Genomic DNA, 15,844 nt, shown 5'->3' on the forward strand with positions numbered 1-15,844 from the left:
AGGTAACCATGGTGCCCTGGTCTCTACCTGCTGGAAGGCCACACCTTCGTCTCATTTTTCACTGCAACGGGAGATCTTGTCTCATACTTCCTCTTATAGAGTGTGTGTGTGTTTGTGTGTGTGTGTGTGTGTGTGTGTGTGTGTGTGTGTGTGTGTGTGTGTGTGTGTGTGTGTGTGTGTGTGTGTGTGTGTGTGTGTGTGTGTGTGTGTGTGTGTGTGTGTGTGTGTGTGTGCGTGCGTGCGTGCGTGCGTGAGTGCGTGAAGCCATTAGGCAAAAGATAAGCAGATAAGCAAAGTGCTGCTAAGTTGCTAGCAAACAACTCAAGTGCAGTCCTGTTTTTAGTAGGATTCAAAGTATTCTATACCCTCATAAGCAGCACTTTATAATATATACATGGTATTACCTGGTCATATCTGGTAACTAGTTTAAGTACCAGAGAAATGATTAATCAGGCAGGAGCAGAGGATCCTTTATCCGTCCAGTCCATGAGCACTCTGCTGGCAGGCTGCCCTCTAAGGTGATGGTGGAGGGCAGACAGAACATGAGCACTCTGCTGGCAGGCTGCCCTCTAAGGTGATGGTGGAGGGCAGACAGAACATGAGCACTCTGCTGGCAGGCTGCCCTCTAAGGTGATGGTGGAGGGCAGACAGAACATGAGCACTCTGCTGGCAGGCTGCCCTCTAAGGTGATGGTGGAGGGCAGACAGAACATGAGCACTCTGCTGGCAGGCTGCCCTCTAAGGTGATGGTGGAGGGCAGACAGAACATGAGCACTCTGCTGGCAGGCTGCCCTCTAAGGTGATGGTGGAGGGCAGACAGAACATGAGCACTCTGCTGGCAGGCTGCCCTCTAAGGTGATGGTGGAGGGCAGACAGAACATGAGCACTCTGCTGGCAGGCTGCCCTCTAAGGTGATGGTGGAGGGCAGACAGAACATGAGCACTCTGCTGGCAGGCTGCCCTCTAAGGTGATGGTGGAGGGCAGACAGAACATGAGCACTCTGCTGGCAGGCTGCCCTCTAAGGTGATGGTGGAGGGTAGACAGAACATGAGCACTCTGCTGGCAGGCTGCCCTCTAAGGTGATGGTGGAGGGCAGACAGAACATGAGCACTCTGCTGGCAGGCTGCCCTCTAAGGTGATGGTGGAGGGCAGACAGAACATGAGCACTCTGCTGGCAGGCTGCCCTCTAAGGTGATGGTGGAGGGCAGACAGAACATGAGCACTCTGCTGGCAGGCTGCCCTCTAAGGTGATGGTGGAGGGCAGACAGAACATGAGCACTCTGCTGGCAGGCTGCCCTCTAAGGTGATGGTGGAGGGCAGACAGAACATGAGCACTCTGCTGGCAGGCTGCCCTCTAAGGTGATGGTGGAGGGCAGACAGAACATGAGCACTCTGCTGGCAGGCTGCCCTCTAAGGTGATGGTGGAGGGCAGACAGAACATGAGCACTCTGCTGGCAGGCTGCCCTCTAAGGTGATGGTGGAGGGCAGACAGAACATGAGCACTCTGCTGGCAGGCTGCCCTCTAAGGTGATGGTGGAGGGCAGACAGAACATGAGCACTCTGCTGGCAGGCTGCCCTCTAAGGTGATGGTGGAGGGCAGACAGAACATGAGCACTCTGCTGGCAGGCTGCCCTCTAAGGTGATGGTGGAGGGTAGACAGAACATGAGCACTCTGCTGGCAGGCTGCCCTCTAAGGTGATGGTGGAGGGCAGACAGAACATGAGCACTCTGCTGGCAGGCTGCCCTCTAAGGTGATGGTGGAGGGCAGACAGAACATGAGCACTCTGCTGGCAGGCTGCCCTCTAAGGTGATGGTGGAGGGTAGACAGAACATGAGCACTCTGCTGGCAGGCTGCCCTCTAAGGTGATGGTGGAGGGCAGACAGAACATGAGCACTCTGCTGGCAGGCTGCCCTCTAAGGTGATGGTGGAGGGCAGACAGAACATGAGCACTCTGCTGGCAGGCTGCCCTCTAAGGTGATGGTGGAGGGCAGACAGAACATGAGCACTCTGCTGGCAGGCTGCCCTCTAAGGTGATGGTGGAGGGCAGACAGAACATGAGCACTCTGCTGGCAGGCTGCCCTCTAAGGTGATGGTGGAGGGCAGACAGAACATGAGCACTCTGCTGGCAGGCTGCCCTCTAAGGTGATGGTGGAGGGCAGACAGAACATGAACACTCTGCTGGCAGGCTGCCCTCTAAGGTGATGGTGGAGGGCAGACAGAACATGAGCACTCTGCTGGGAAGCTGCCCTCTAAGGTGATGGTGGAGGGTAGACAGAACATGAGCACTCTGCTGGCAGGCTGCCCTCTAAGGTGATGGTGGAGGGCAGACAGAACATGAGCACTCTGCTGGGAGGCTGCCCTCTAAGGTGATGGTGGAGGGCAGACAGAACATGAGCACTCTGCTGGCAGGCTGCCCTCTAAGGTGATGGTGGAGGGTAGACAGAACATGAGCACTCTGCTGGCAGGCTACCCTCTAAGGTGATGGTGGAGGGCAGACAGAACATGAGCACTCTGCTGGGAGGCTGCCCTCTAAGGTGATGGTGGAGGGCAGACAGAACATGAGCACTCTGCTGGCAGGCTGCCCTCTAAGGTGATGGTGGAGGGCAGACAGAACATGAGCACTCTGCTGGCAGGCTGCCCTCTAAGGTGATGGTGGAGGGCAGACAGAACATGAGCACTCTGCTGGCAGGCTGCCCTCTAAGGTGATGGTGGAGGGCAGACAGATCATGAGCACTCTGCTGGCAGGCTGCCCTCTAAGGTGATGGTGGAGGGCAGACAGAACATGAGCACTCTGCTGGCAGGCTGCCCTCTAAGGTGATGGTGGAGGGCAGACAGAACATGAGCACTCTGCTGGCAGGCTGCCCTCTAAGGTGATGGTGGAGGGCAGACAGAACATGAGCACTCTGCTGGCAGGCTGCCCTCTAAGGTGATGGTGGAGGGCAGACAGAACATGAGCACTCTGCTGGCAGGCTGCCCTCTAAGGTGATGGTGGAGGGCAGACAGATCATGAGCACTCTGCTGGCAGGCTGTCCTCTAAGGTGATGGTGGAGGGCAGACAGAACATGAGCACTCTGCTGGCAGGCTGCCCTCTAAGGTGATGGTGGAGGGCAGACAGAACATGAGCACTCTGCTGGCAGGCTGCCCTCTAAGGTGATGGTGGAGGGCAGACAGACATGAGCACTCTGCTGGCAGGCTGCCCTCTAAGGTGATGGTGGAGGGAAGACAGTACATGAGCACTCTGCTGGCAGGCTGCCCTCTAAGGTGATGGTGGAGGGCAGACAGAACATGAGCACTCTGCAGGGAGGCTGCCCTCTAAGGTGATGGTGGAGGGAAGACAGTACATGAGCACTCTGATGGCAGGCTCCGCCCACCAGCATCCACTTGGGAGCCAGGTCCACCCACTCAGAATGAGTCCCTCCTCCCCTCCAAATTTCATCAGGGCCGACAAAAATCAAATCAAATTTCTGCCTGTGCCACCGCATGATATATCACTAGTTGATATCGGCTGCTAACATGAGTGACTCTCAACTCCAAATACAGGTTTAAAACTCTGTTTAAACCTTCTGTAGCCTATCTGGCATTTTGAATATGCATCACTGCTTATGGCTGTAAGGACAGGCTCCATTTGGGCAGTCATTTTCTGCACACGTACATGTGCATTGGGGGGTCTCAAGTTTTGTACCACTCCTTTTTGGGGGTGGTGGGGGGTGGCGGGTTGTACCACTCCTTTTTGGGGGATGGCAGGTTGGGGGTGGCGGGTGGTACCACTCCTTTTTGGGGGTGGTGGGGGGTGGCGGGTTGTACCACTCCTTTTTGGGGGTGGTGGGGGGTGGCGGGTTGTACCACTCCTTTTTGGAGGATGGCAGGTTGTACCACTCCTTTTTGGGGGTAGCTGGTTGTACCACTCCTTTTGGGGGTGGTGGGGGTGGCGGGTTGTACCACTCCTTTTTGGGGGTGGTGGGGGGTGGCGGGTGGTACCACTCCTTTTTGGGGGTGGTGGGGGGTGGCGGGTTGTACCACTCCTTTTTGGGGGTGGTGGGGGGTGGCGGGTTGTACCACTCCTTTTTGGGGGTGGTGGGGGTGGCGAGTTGTACCACTCCTTTTTGGGGGTGGTGGGGGTGGCGGGTTGTACCACTCCTTTTTGGGGGTGGTGGGGGTGGCGGGTTGTACCACTCCTTTTTGGGGGTGGTGGGGGTGGCGGGTTGTACCACTCCTTTTTGGGGGTGGTGGGGGGTGGCGGGTTGTACCACTCCTTTTTGGGGGTGGTGGGGGGTGGCGGGTTGTACCACTCCTTTTTGGGGGTGGTGGGGGGTGGCGGGTTGTACCACTCCTGTTTGGGGGTGGAGGGGGGTGGCGGGTTGTACCACTCCTTTTTGGGGGTGGTGGGGGGTGGCGGGTTGTACCACTCCTTTTTGGGGGTGGTGGGGGGTAGCTGGTTGTACCACTCCTTTTTGGGGGTAGCTGGTTGTACCACTCCTTTTTGGGGATGGCAGGTTGTACCACTCCTTTTTGGGGGTAGCTGGTGGTACCACTCCTTTTGGGAGTGGTGGGTTGTACCACTCCTTTTGGGGGTAGCTGGTGGTACCACTCCTTTTGGGAGTGGTGGGTTGTACCACTCCTTTTGGGGGTATCTGGTTGTACCACTCCTTTTTGGGGGTGGTGGGTTGTACCACTCCTTTTTGGGGGTATCTGGTTGTACCACTCCTTTTTGGGGGTGGTGGGTTGTACCACTCCTTTTGGGGGGTATCTGGTTGTACCACTCCTTTTTGGGGGTAGCTGGTTGTACCACTCCTTTTTGGGAGTGGTGGGTTGTACCACTCCTTTTTGGGGGTAGCTGGTTGTACCACTCCTTTTTGGGAGTGGTGGGTTGTACCACTCCTTTTTGGGGGTAGCTGGTGGTACCACTCCTTTTTGGGAGTGGTGGGTTGTACCACTCCTTTTTGGGGGTGGTGGGTTGTACCACTCCTTTTTGGGGGTGGTGGGTTGTACCACTCCTTTTTGGGGGTGGTGGGTTGTACGACTCCTTTTTGGGGGTAGTTGTAAGTCGCTCTGGATAAGAGCGTCTGCCAAATGACTTAAATGTAAATGTAATGTAAATGAGTGTCTAGGCTATGTACTCCTTTGGTATGACAGTTCTTTAGACAGGAACGTTCTAAGGATCAACCGATAATATCCCTGGCAATCCTCCATGGATCTCCTGACTGGGAGGAAGGGGGGGGGTGTCTCCTGACTGGGAGGGGAAGGGGGGGTCTCCTGACTGGGAGAGGAAGGGGGGTCTCCTGACTGGGAGGGAGAGGAAGGGGGGGGGTCTCCTGACTGGGAGAGGAGAGAGGAAGGGGGGGGTCTCCTGACTGGGAGAGGAGAGAGGAAGGGGGGGGGTCTCCTGACTGGTAGAGGAGAGAGGAAGGGGGGTCTCCTGACTGGGAGAGGAGAGAGGAAGGGGGGGGGGTCTCCTGACTGGTAGAGGAGAGAGGAAGGGGGGGTCTCCTGACTGGGAGAGGAGAGGGAAGGGGGGGGTCTCCTGACTGGTAGAGGAGAGAGGAAGGGGGGTCTCCTGACTGGGAGAGGAGAGAGGAAGGGGGGGGTCTCCTGACTGGTAGAGGAGAGAGGAAGGGGGGGGTCTCCTGACTGGGAGAGGAGAGAGGAAGGGGGGGGGGTCTCCTGACTGGGAGAGGAGAGGGGAAGGGGGGGTCTCCTGACTGGTAGAGGAGAGAGGAAGGGGGGGGGGTCTCCTGACTGGGGGAGGAGAGGGGAAGGGGGGGGGTCTCCTGACTGGGAGAGGAGAGGGGAAGGGGGGGGTCTCCTGACTGGGAGAGGAGAGGGGAAGGGGGGGGTCTCCTGACTGGTAGAGGAGAGGGGAAGGGGGGGGTCTCCTGACTGGTAGAGGAGAGGGGAAGGGGGGGGGGTCTCCTGACTGGGAGAGGAGAGAGGAAGGGGGGGGTCTCCTGAGTGGTAGAGGGAGAGGGGAAGGGGGGGGTCTCCTGACTGGTAGAGGAGAGGGGAAGGGGGGGGGTCTCCTGACTGGTAGAGGAGAGGGGAAGGGGGGGTCTCCTGACTGGGAGAGGAGAGGGGAAGGGGGGGGGGGGTCTCCTGACTGGTAGAGGAGGGAAGGGGGGGGTCTCCTGACTGGTAGAGGAGAGAGGAAGGGGGGGGTCTCCTGACTGGTAGAGGAGAGGGAAGGGGGGTCTCCTGACTGGGGAGAGGAAGGGGGGGGTCTCCTGACTGGTAGAGGAGAGAGGAAGGGGGGGGTCTCCTGACTGGGAGAGGAGAGAGGAAGGGGGGGTCTCCTGACTGGGAGAGGAGAGAGGAAGGGGGGGTCTCCTGACTGGGAGAGGAGAGAGGAAGGGGGGTCTCCTGACTGGTAGAGGGAGGAGGAAGGGGGGTCTCCTGACTGGGAGAGAGGAGAGAGGAAGGGGGGGTCTCTGACTGGTAGAGGAGAGAGGAAGGGGGGTCTCCTGACTGGGAGAGGAGAGGAGGAAGGGGGGGGTCTCCTGACTGGGAGAGGAGAGGGGAAGGGGGGGGTCTCCTGACTGGTAGAGGAGAGGGGAAGGGGGGGGGGTCTCCTGACTGGGGAGGAGAGGGGAAGGGGGGTCTCCTGACTGGGAGAGGAGAGGGGAAGGGGGGGGTCTCCTGACTGGGAGAGGAGAGGGGAAGGGGGGGGTCTCCTGGGGAGGAGAGGGGAAGGGGGGGGGTCTCCTGACTGGTAGAGGAGAGGGGAAGGGGGGGGGGTCTCCTGACTGGGAGAGGAGAGGGAAGGGGGGTCTCCTGAGTGGTAGAGGAGAGGGGAAGGGGGGGGTCTCCTGACTGGGAGAGGAGAGGGGAAGGGGGGTCTCCTGACTGGTAGAGGAGAGGGGAAGGGGGGGGTCTCCTGACTGGTAGAGGAGAGGGGAAGGGGGGGGGGTCTCCTGACTGGGAGAGGAGAGAGGAAGGGGGGTCTCCTGAGTGGTAGAGGAGAGGGGAAGGGGGGGGGGTCTCCTGACTGGTAGAGGAGAGAGGAAGGGGGGGGGGTCTCCTGAGTGGGAGAGGAGAGAGGAAGGGGGGTCTCCTGACTGGGAGAGGAGAGGGGAAGGGGGGTCTCCTGACTGGGAGAGAGAGAGGGGAAGGGGGGTCTCCTGACTGGGAGAGGAGAGGGGAAGGGGGGGGGTCTCCTGACTGGGAGAGGAGAGGGGAAGGGGGGTCACCTGACTGGTAGAGGAGAGAGGAAGGGGGGGGTCTCCTGAGTGGTAGAGGAGAGGGGAAGGGGGGTCTCCTGACTGGTAGAGGAGAGGGGAAGGGGGGTCTCCTGACTGGGAGAGGGAGAGGGGAAGGGGGGTCTCCTGACTGGGAGAGGAGAGGGGAAGGGGGGGTCTCCTGACTGGGAGAGGAGAGGGGGGGGGGGGGGTCTCCTGACTGGGAGAGGAGAGGGGAAGGGGGGGGTCTCCTGACTGGTAGAGGAGAGGGGAAGGGGGGGTCTCCTGACTGGGAGAGGAGAGGGGAAGGGGGGGTCTCCTGACTGGGAGGAGGAGGAAGGGGGAGGGGTCTCCTGAGTGGTAGAGGAGAGGGAAGGGGGAGGGGTCTCCTGACTGGTAGAGGAGAGGGGAAGGGGGGGGTCTCCTGACTGGGAGAGGAGAGGGGGAAGGGGGGTCTCCTGACTGGTAGAGGAGAGGGGAGGGGGGGGTCTCCTGACTGGTAGAGGAGAGAGGAAGGGGGGGGGGTCTCCTGACTGGTAGAGGAGAGAGGAAGGGGGGTCTCCTGACTGGTAGAGGAGAGAGGAAGGGGGGGGTCTCCTGACTGGTAGAGGAGAGAGGAAGGGGGGGTCTCCTGACTGGGAGAGGAGAGAGGAAGGGGGGGGTCTCCTGACTGGTAGAGGAGAGAGGAAGGGGGGGGTCTCCTGACTGGTAGAGGAGAGAGGAAGGGGGGTCACCTGACTGGGAGAGGAGAGAGGAGGGGGGGGGTCTCCTGACTGGTAGAGGAGAGAGGAAGGGGGGGGTCTCCTGACTGGGAGAGGAGAGGGGAAGGGGGGTCTCCTGACTGGGAGAGGGGGAGGAGGGGGGTCTCCTGACTGGGAGAGGAGAGAGGAGGGGGGGTCTCCTGACTGGGAGAGGAGAGAGGAAGGGGGGGGTCTCCTGACTGGGAGAGGAGAGGAGGGGGGGGTCTCCTGACTGGTAGAGGAGAGAGGAAGGGGGGGGTCTCCTGACTGGGAGAGGAGAGAGGAAGGGGGGTCTCCTGACTGGGAGAGGAGAGAGGAAGGGGGGGGGTCTCCTGACTGGTAGAGGAGAGAGGAAGGGGGGGGTCTCCTGACTGGTAGAGGAGAGAGGAAGGGGGGGGTCTCCTGACTGGGAGAGGGAGAGAGGAAGGGGGGGGTCTCCTGACTGGGAGAGGAGAGAGGAAGGGGGGTCTCCTGACTGGGAGAGGAGAGAGGAAGGGGGGGGTCTCCTGACTGGTAGAGGAGAGAGGAAGGGGGGTCTCCTGACTGGGAGAGGAGAGGAGGAAGGGGGGGTCTCCTGACTGGTAGAGGGAGGAAGGGGGGTCTCCTGACTGGTAGAGGAAGGGGGGTCTCCTGACTGGTAGAGGAGACTGGGAGAGGAGAGAGGAAGGGGGGGGGGTCTCCTGACTGGGAGAGGAGAGGAAGGGGGGGGTCTCCTGACTGGGAGAGGAGAGAGGAAGGGGGGGGTCTCCTGACTGGGAGAGGAGAGAGGAAGGGGGGGTCTCCTGACTGGTAGAGGAGAGAGGAAGGGGGGGTCTCCTGACTGGGAGAGGAGAGAGGAAGGGGGGTCTCCTGACTGGTAGAGGGGGGGGGTCTCCTGACTGGGAGAGGAGAGAGGAAGGGGGGGGTCTCCTGACTGGGAGAGGAGAGAGGAAGGGGGGTCTCCTGACTGGTAGAGGAAGGGGGGGTCTCCTGACTGGTAGAGGAGAGAGGAGGGGGGGTCTCCTGACTGGTAGAGGAGGGGGGGTGTCTCCTGACTGGGAGAGGAGAGAGGAAGGAAGGGGGGTCTCCTGACTGGGAGAGGAGAGAGGAAGGGGGGGTCTCCTGACTGGTAGAGGAGAGAGGAAGGGGGGGGGTCTCCTGACTGGGAGAGGAGAGAGGAAGGGGGGTCTCCTGACTGGTAGAGGAAGGGGGTCTCCTGACTGGTAGAGGAGAGAGGAAGGGGGGGGGTCTCCTGACTGGTAGAGGAGAGAGGAAGGGGGGGGTCTCCTGACTGGTAGAGGAGAGAGGAAGGGGGGTCTCCTGACTGGTAGAGGAGAGAGGAAGGGGGGGGTCTCCTGACTGGTAGAGGAGAGAGGAAGGGGGGGTCTCCTGACTGGTAGAGGAGAGAGGAAGGGGGGGGGGTCTCCTGACTGGTAGAGGAGAGAGGAAGGGGGGGGTCTCCTGACTGGGAGAGGAGAGAGGAAGGGGGGGGGTCTCCTGACTGGGAGAGGAGAGGGGAAGGGGGGGGTCTCCTGACTGGGAGAGGAGAGGGGAAGGGGGGGGTCTCCTGACTGGGGGTGAGAGAGGAAGGGGGGGTCTCCTGACTGGGAGAGGAGAGAGGAAGGGGGGGGTCTCCTGACTGGGAGAGGAGAGAGGAAGGGGGGGGTCTCCTGACTGGGAATTATATTATTGAATTATTCCCAGACACCTGCAACAAGCTAAATCAAATGTGACAGTGCTTTTCCTATTTTGTAATTCATCTCTGACAAAAGAAAGAGAAAACACTGGGACACCAGGATCTTTATGGATTGTGCCATTTTAATGTATACTGGTAAGTGAAGAGACAAGGTAAACAATAGACAAGGTTAACATACAGACTACAATTACCATGAATCACAACTAAACAGTAAACAATAGTAGTGTCTAACATACAGACTACAATTACCATGAATCACAACTAAACAGTAAACAATAGTAGTGTCTAACATATGGACTACAATTACCATGAATCACAACTAACCAGTAAACAATAGTAGTGTCTAACATATGGACTACAATTACCATGAATCACAACTAACCAGTAAACAATAGTAGTGTCTAACATATGGACTACAATTACCATGAATCACAACTAACCAGTAAACAATAGTAGTGTCTAACATATGGACTACAATTACCATGAATCACAACTAACCAGTAAACAATAGTAGTGTCTAACATATGGACTACAATTACCATGAATCACAACTAACCAGTAAACAATAGTAGTGTCTAACATATGGACTACAATTACCATGAATCACAACTAACCAGAAAACAATAGTAGTGTCTAACATATGGACTACAATTACCATGAATCACAACTAACCAGTAAACAATAGTAGTGTCTAACATATGGACTACAATTACCATGAATCACAACTAACCAGAAAACAATAGTAGTGTCTAACATATGGACTACAATTACCATGAATCACAACTAACCAGAAAACAATAGTAGTGTCTAACATATGGACTACAATTACCATGAATCACAACTAACCAGTAAACAATAGTAGTGTCTAACATATGGACTACAATTACCATGAATCACAACTAACCAGTAAACAATAGTAGTGTCTAACATATGGAATACAATTACCGTGAATCACAACTAACCAGTAAACAATAGTAGTGTCTAACATATGGACTACAATTACCATGAATCACAACTAACCAGTAAACAATAGTAGTGTCTAACATATGGACTACAATTACTATGAATCACAACTAACCAGTAAACAATAGTAGTGTCTAACATATGGACTACAATTACTATGAATCACAACTAACCAGTAAACAATAGTAGTGTCTAACATATGGACTACAATTACCATGAATCACAACTAACCAGTGCAACAGAGGCTGCATCCAAAATGCTATTCCAGACACACAGCTCTACTTGTGACCAGGCTCTCTCAGCAGAATACACCTGTTCCCTAGGGTTCCAGTTACACATTGTCTCTTGGGGTTTTCCCCGCCTTGTTTCGTTCCACCCCTGTAATTCGATCCCATCTTGTCCTGAAGTAGAGCAGCATTAGTCAGGGTTTGGATCCGATCCCATTGTCTTCTCTAAGGTAGTGTCCCGAATGTAACCGGAAGTTTGCTGGATCCAATCCCGAGCTGACAAGGTAACAATGTGTCGTTCTGCCCTTGAGCAAGGCAGTTTAACCCACTGTTCCCTGGCAGCCCGAAGACATGGATGTGGATTAAGGCAGCCCCAACACACCTCTCTGATTCATTTCAGTTGAATACAATCAGTTGGACAACTGACTAGGTATCCCCCCCCCTTCCCCTTCCCAAATGGTACCCTATTCATTATACAGTGCCTTCAGAAAGTATTCAGACCCCTTGACTTTATCTACAGATGGTAAAGTTAACAGCCCTATTTGAAAATTAATTAAATTGTTTTTTTCCCTCGTCAAGCTACACACAATACCCCATAATGACATCACAATACACAATAATGATATCACAATACCCCCATAATGACATCACAATACCTCATAATGACATCACAATACCCCATAATGACATCACACAATACCCCCATAATGACATCACAATACACAATAATGACATCACAATACCCCATAATGACATCACAATACCCCATAATGACATCACAATACACAATAATGATATCGCAATACCCCCATAATGACATCACAATACACAATAATGATATCACAATACCCCATAATGACATCACAATACACAATAATGATATCGCAATACCCCCATAATGACATCACAATACACAATAATGACATCACAATACCCCATAATGACATCACAATACCCCATAATGACATCACAATACACAATAATGATATCGCAATACCCCCATAATGACATCACAATACACAATAATGATATCACAATACCCCATAATGACATCACAATACACAATAATGATATCGCAATACCCCCATAATGACATCACAATACCTCATAATGACATCACAATACCCCATAATGGCAAAGCTAAGAGGTTTTGTTAGAAATGTTTGCTAGTATTCAGACCCTTTACTCAGTACATGTTGAAGCACCTTTGGCAGAGATTACAGCATCGAGTCTTCTTGGGTTTGACTCTACAATCTTGGCACACCCGTATTTGGTGAGTTTCTCCCGTTCCTCTCTATAGATCCTCTTAAGCTCTGTCAGGTTGGATGGGGAGCATCGCTGCACAGCTATTTTCAGGTCTCTCCAGAGATGTTCGATCGGGTTCAAGTCCAGGCTCTGGCTGGGTCACTCAAGGACATTTAGAGACTTGTCCTGAAGCCACTCTTGCGTTGTCTTGGTTGTGTGCTTAGTGTCATGGTCCTGTTGGAAGGTGAACCTTCAGCCCAGTCTGAGGTCCAGAGTACTCTGGAGCAGGTTTTCATCAGGGATCGCTCTATACTTTGCTCTGTTCATCTTTCCCTCGATCTTTCCCTCGACTAGTCTCCCAGTCCATTCCTCTGAAAAACATCCCCACAGCATGATGCTGCCACCACCATGCTTCACCGTAGGGATGGTGCCAGGTTTCCTCCAGACATGATGCTTGGCATTCAGGCCAAATCTTTGTTTCATCAGACCAGAGAATCTTTTTTCTCATGGTCTGAGAGTCTTTAAGTGCCTTTTGTTAAACTCCAAGTGGGCTGGCATGTGCGTTGTTATTGAGGAGTGGCTTCCGTCTGGCCACCCTATCATAAAAAAATGTTTTCCTCATCAATCTACACACAATACCCCATAATGACAAAGTGAAAACAGGTTTTTAGATTTTTTTTGTGTCACGCCCTGATCTGTTTCACCTGCCTTTGTGATTGTCTCCACCCCCCTCCAGGTGTCACCCATCTTCCCCATTATCCCCTGGGTATTTATACCTGTGTTCTCTGTTTGTCTGTTGCCAGTTTGTTTTGTTCGTAGAACCTGCCAGTGTTTTGTTTCCCTGCTCCCGCCAGTTCCTTGTTCCAGTTATTTAGTTTCACAGTTCTGACCATTCTGCCTGCCCTGAGCCTGAGCCTGACACTGACCCTGACCCTGACCCTGAGCCTGACCCTGGGTCCACCTGCTGTCCTGTACCTTACACCCTCTGCATTATGGACCTCTACCTGCCTTGACCTGTCATTTGCCTGCACCTGTTTGAGGAATACACTTTTGTTTCTTCAACACTGTCTGCACCGGGGTCATACCATAAAACATGCTAGACCGGCTGCGATCAGATGCAAATCAAGTTTGACCTTTAAAAAGTGAAGATTACAAACTTTAGAAGCCTTTTAAAACTCAAATACACTTTAAGTTCTTAGCAATTTGATTTGATCAAATTAAGATCCTAGTGTTACTAGTTTGTACTAAAAGGTTTTTAAATTCCCCACAGACTTGTGAAATAGCACCAAAGGAGAAAACAACAACTGTAGCTTATTTATTTATGTTATTTATTCAGGTTAACCAAGGGGGAAAAGGAAGTTGAGTGTTAAAAGGAATATGTTGCATCTTGAAATACAGGTTTGTTCACTGCTTGACTTGGGATGAAAGAAGAAGAAGAAGTGCTGCTTGACTTGGGATGAAAGAAGAAGAAGAAGTGCTGCTTGACTCGGGATGAAATAAGAAGAAGAAGTGCTGCTTGACTTGGGATGAAAGAAGAAGAAGAAGTGCTGCTTGACTCGGGATGAAAGAAGAAGAAGAAGAAGTGCTGCTTGACTTGGGATGAAAGAAGAAGAAGAAGTGCTGCTTGACTCGGGATGAAAGAAGAAGAAGAAGAAGTGCTGCTTGACTTGGGATGAAAGAAGAAGAAGAAGTGCTGCTTGACTTGGGATGAAAGAAGAAGAAGAAGAAGAAGTGCTGCTTGACTCGGGATGAAAGAAGAAGAAGAAGAAGTGCTGCTTGACTTGGGATGAAAGAAGATGAAGAAGAAGTGCATCAGCTGTTTTTTTCCATTTGACTAAATTCACAGACATTTACAAATGGCGTTACGCTAAAGAGACCTCTGATTATTCACTGTGAAGGGTTCATTCACTTTTTCCCCATGACTTCTCCATGAATTAACCACATTTAAAGGCTATTATTTAGACTACATGAAAATGTGAAATGTCAACCGAGCCACAAGCTTTTTTTTCACTGCGAGAATCCGGCACCGCTCTGTCAACAGGTCCATTAGACTCTGTTCACCCAAATACACAAATGTCACTGCGAGAATCCGGCACCGCTCGGTCAACAAGTCCATTAGACTCTGTTCACCCAAATACACAAATGATGCATTATGCTGTAGAGATCTCTGATTAATCATTGTTAAGAGTTCATACACATTTTCCAAGACTTCTCAATGACTTTTAACCACATTTCATGACACAGTCATACATCATCCATCTCTATTGTAATCGTGTTTTGTATTTTACAGTATTGTATTGTACTTATGTGTTGTACTGGTCCTGTACGTGGCTCAGTTGGTAAGAACACGGCACTAGAAACACCAGAGTTAAAATCAAATGTTATTTGTCACATGCTTTATAAACGACAGGGGTAGACTAACAGTGAAATACTTAAGGTTGAGTGTTTAAAGAAACAGTGAAGAGGCGACTCCGGGATGCTGGCCTTCTACTCAGAGTTCTTCTGTCCTGTCTCAACGTCAACAGTGAAGAGGCGACTCCGGGATGCTGGCCTTCTAGTCAGAGTTCCTCTGTCCAGTCTCAACGTCAACAGTGAAGAGGCGACTCCGGGATGCTGGCCTTCTAGGCAGAGTTCCTCTGTCCGGTCTCAACGTCAACAGTGAAGAGGCGACTCCGGGATGCTGACCTTCTAGTCAGAGTTCCTCTGTCCGGTCTCCATGTCAACAGTGAAGAGGAGACTCCGGGATGCTGGCCTTCTAGTCAGAGTTCCTCTGTCCGGTCTCAACGTCAACAGTGAAGAGGCGACTCCGGGATGCTGGCCTTCTAGTCAGAGTTCCTCTGTCCTGTCTCAACGTCAACAGTGAAGAGGCGACTCCGGGATGCTGGCCTTCTAGGCAGAGTTCCTCTGTCCAGTCTCAACGTCAACAGTGAAGAGGTGACTCCGGGATGCTGGCCTTCTAGGCAGAGTTCCTCTGTCCAGTCTCAACGTCAACAGTGAAGAGGCGACTCCGGGATGCTGACCTTCTAGGCAGAGTTCCTCTGTCCAGTCTCAACGTCAACAGTGAAGAGGCGACTCCGGGATGCTGGCCTTCTAGGCAGAGTTCCTCTGTCCAGTGTCTGTTTTCTTTTGCCCATCTTAATATTTTCTTTTTATTGGCCAGTCTGAGATTTCTTTGCAAGATTTCTTTGCATCCCGGAGTCGCCTCTTCACTGTTAACGTTGAGACTGGTGTTTTGCGGGTACTATTTAGTGAAGCTGCCAGTTGAGGACTTGTCAGGCGTCTGTTTCTCAAACTAGACACTCTAATGTATTTGTCCTCTTGCTCAGTTGTGCACCGGGGCCTCCCACTCCTCTTTCTATTCTGGTTAGAGACCGCTTGCGCTGTTCTGTGAAGGGAGTAGTACACAGCGTTGTACGAGATCTTCAGTTTCTTGGCAATTTCTCGCATGGAATAGCCTTAATTTCTCAGAACAAGAATAGACTGACGAGTTTCAGAAACAAGGTCTTTGTTTCTGGCCATTTCGAGCCTGTAATCGAACCCACCAATGCTGATGCTCCAGATACTCAACCAGTCTAAAGAAGACCCGTTTTATTGCTTCTTCAACCAGAACAACAGTTTTCAGCTGTGCTAACATAATTGCAAAAGTGTTTTCTAATGATCAATTAGACTTTTTAAATTATAAACTTGGATTAGCTAACACAACGTGCCATTAGAACACAGGAGTGATGGTTGCTGATAATGGGCCTCTGTACGCCTATGTAGATATTCTATTTTTTTTTAAATCAGCCATTTCCAGCTACAATAGTCATTTACAACATTAACAAT

Source organism: Oncorhynchus masou, unplaced genomic scaffold, assembly GCF_036934945.1.
Source record: "Oncorhynchus masou masou isolate Uvic2021 unplaced genomic scaffold, UVic_Omas_1.1 unplaced_scaffold_881, whole genome shotgun sequence".
Taxonomy (NCBI): Eukaryota; Metazoa; Chordata; class Actinopteri; order Salmoniformes; family Salmonidae; genus Oncorhynchus; species Oncorhynchus masou.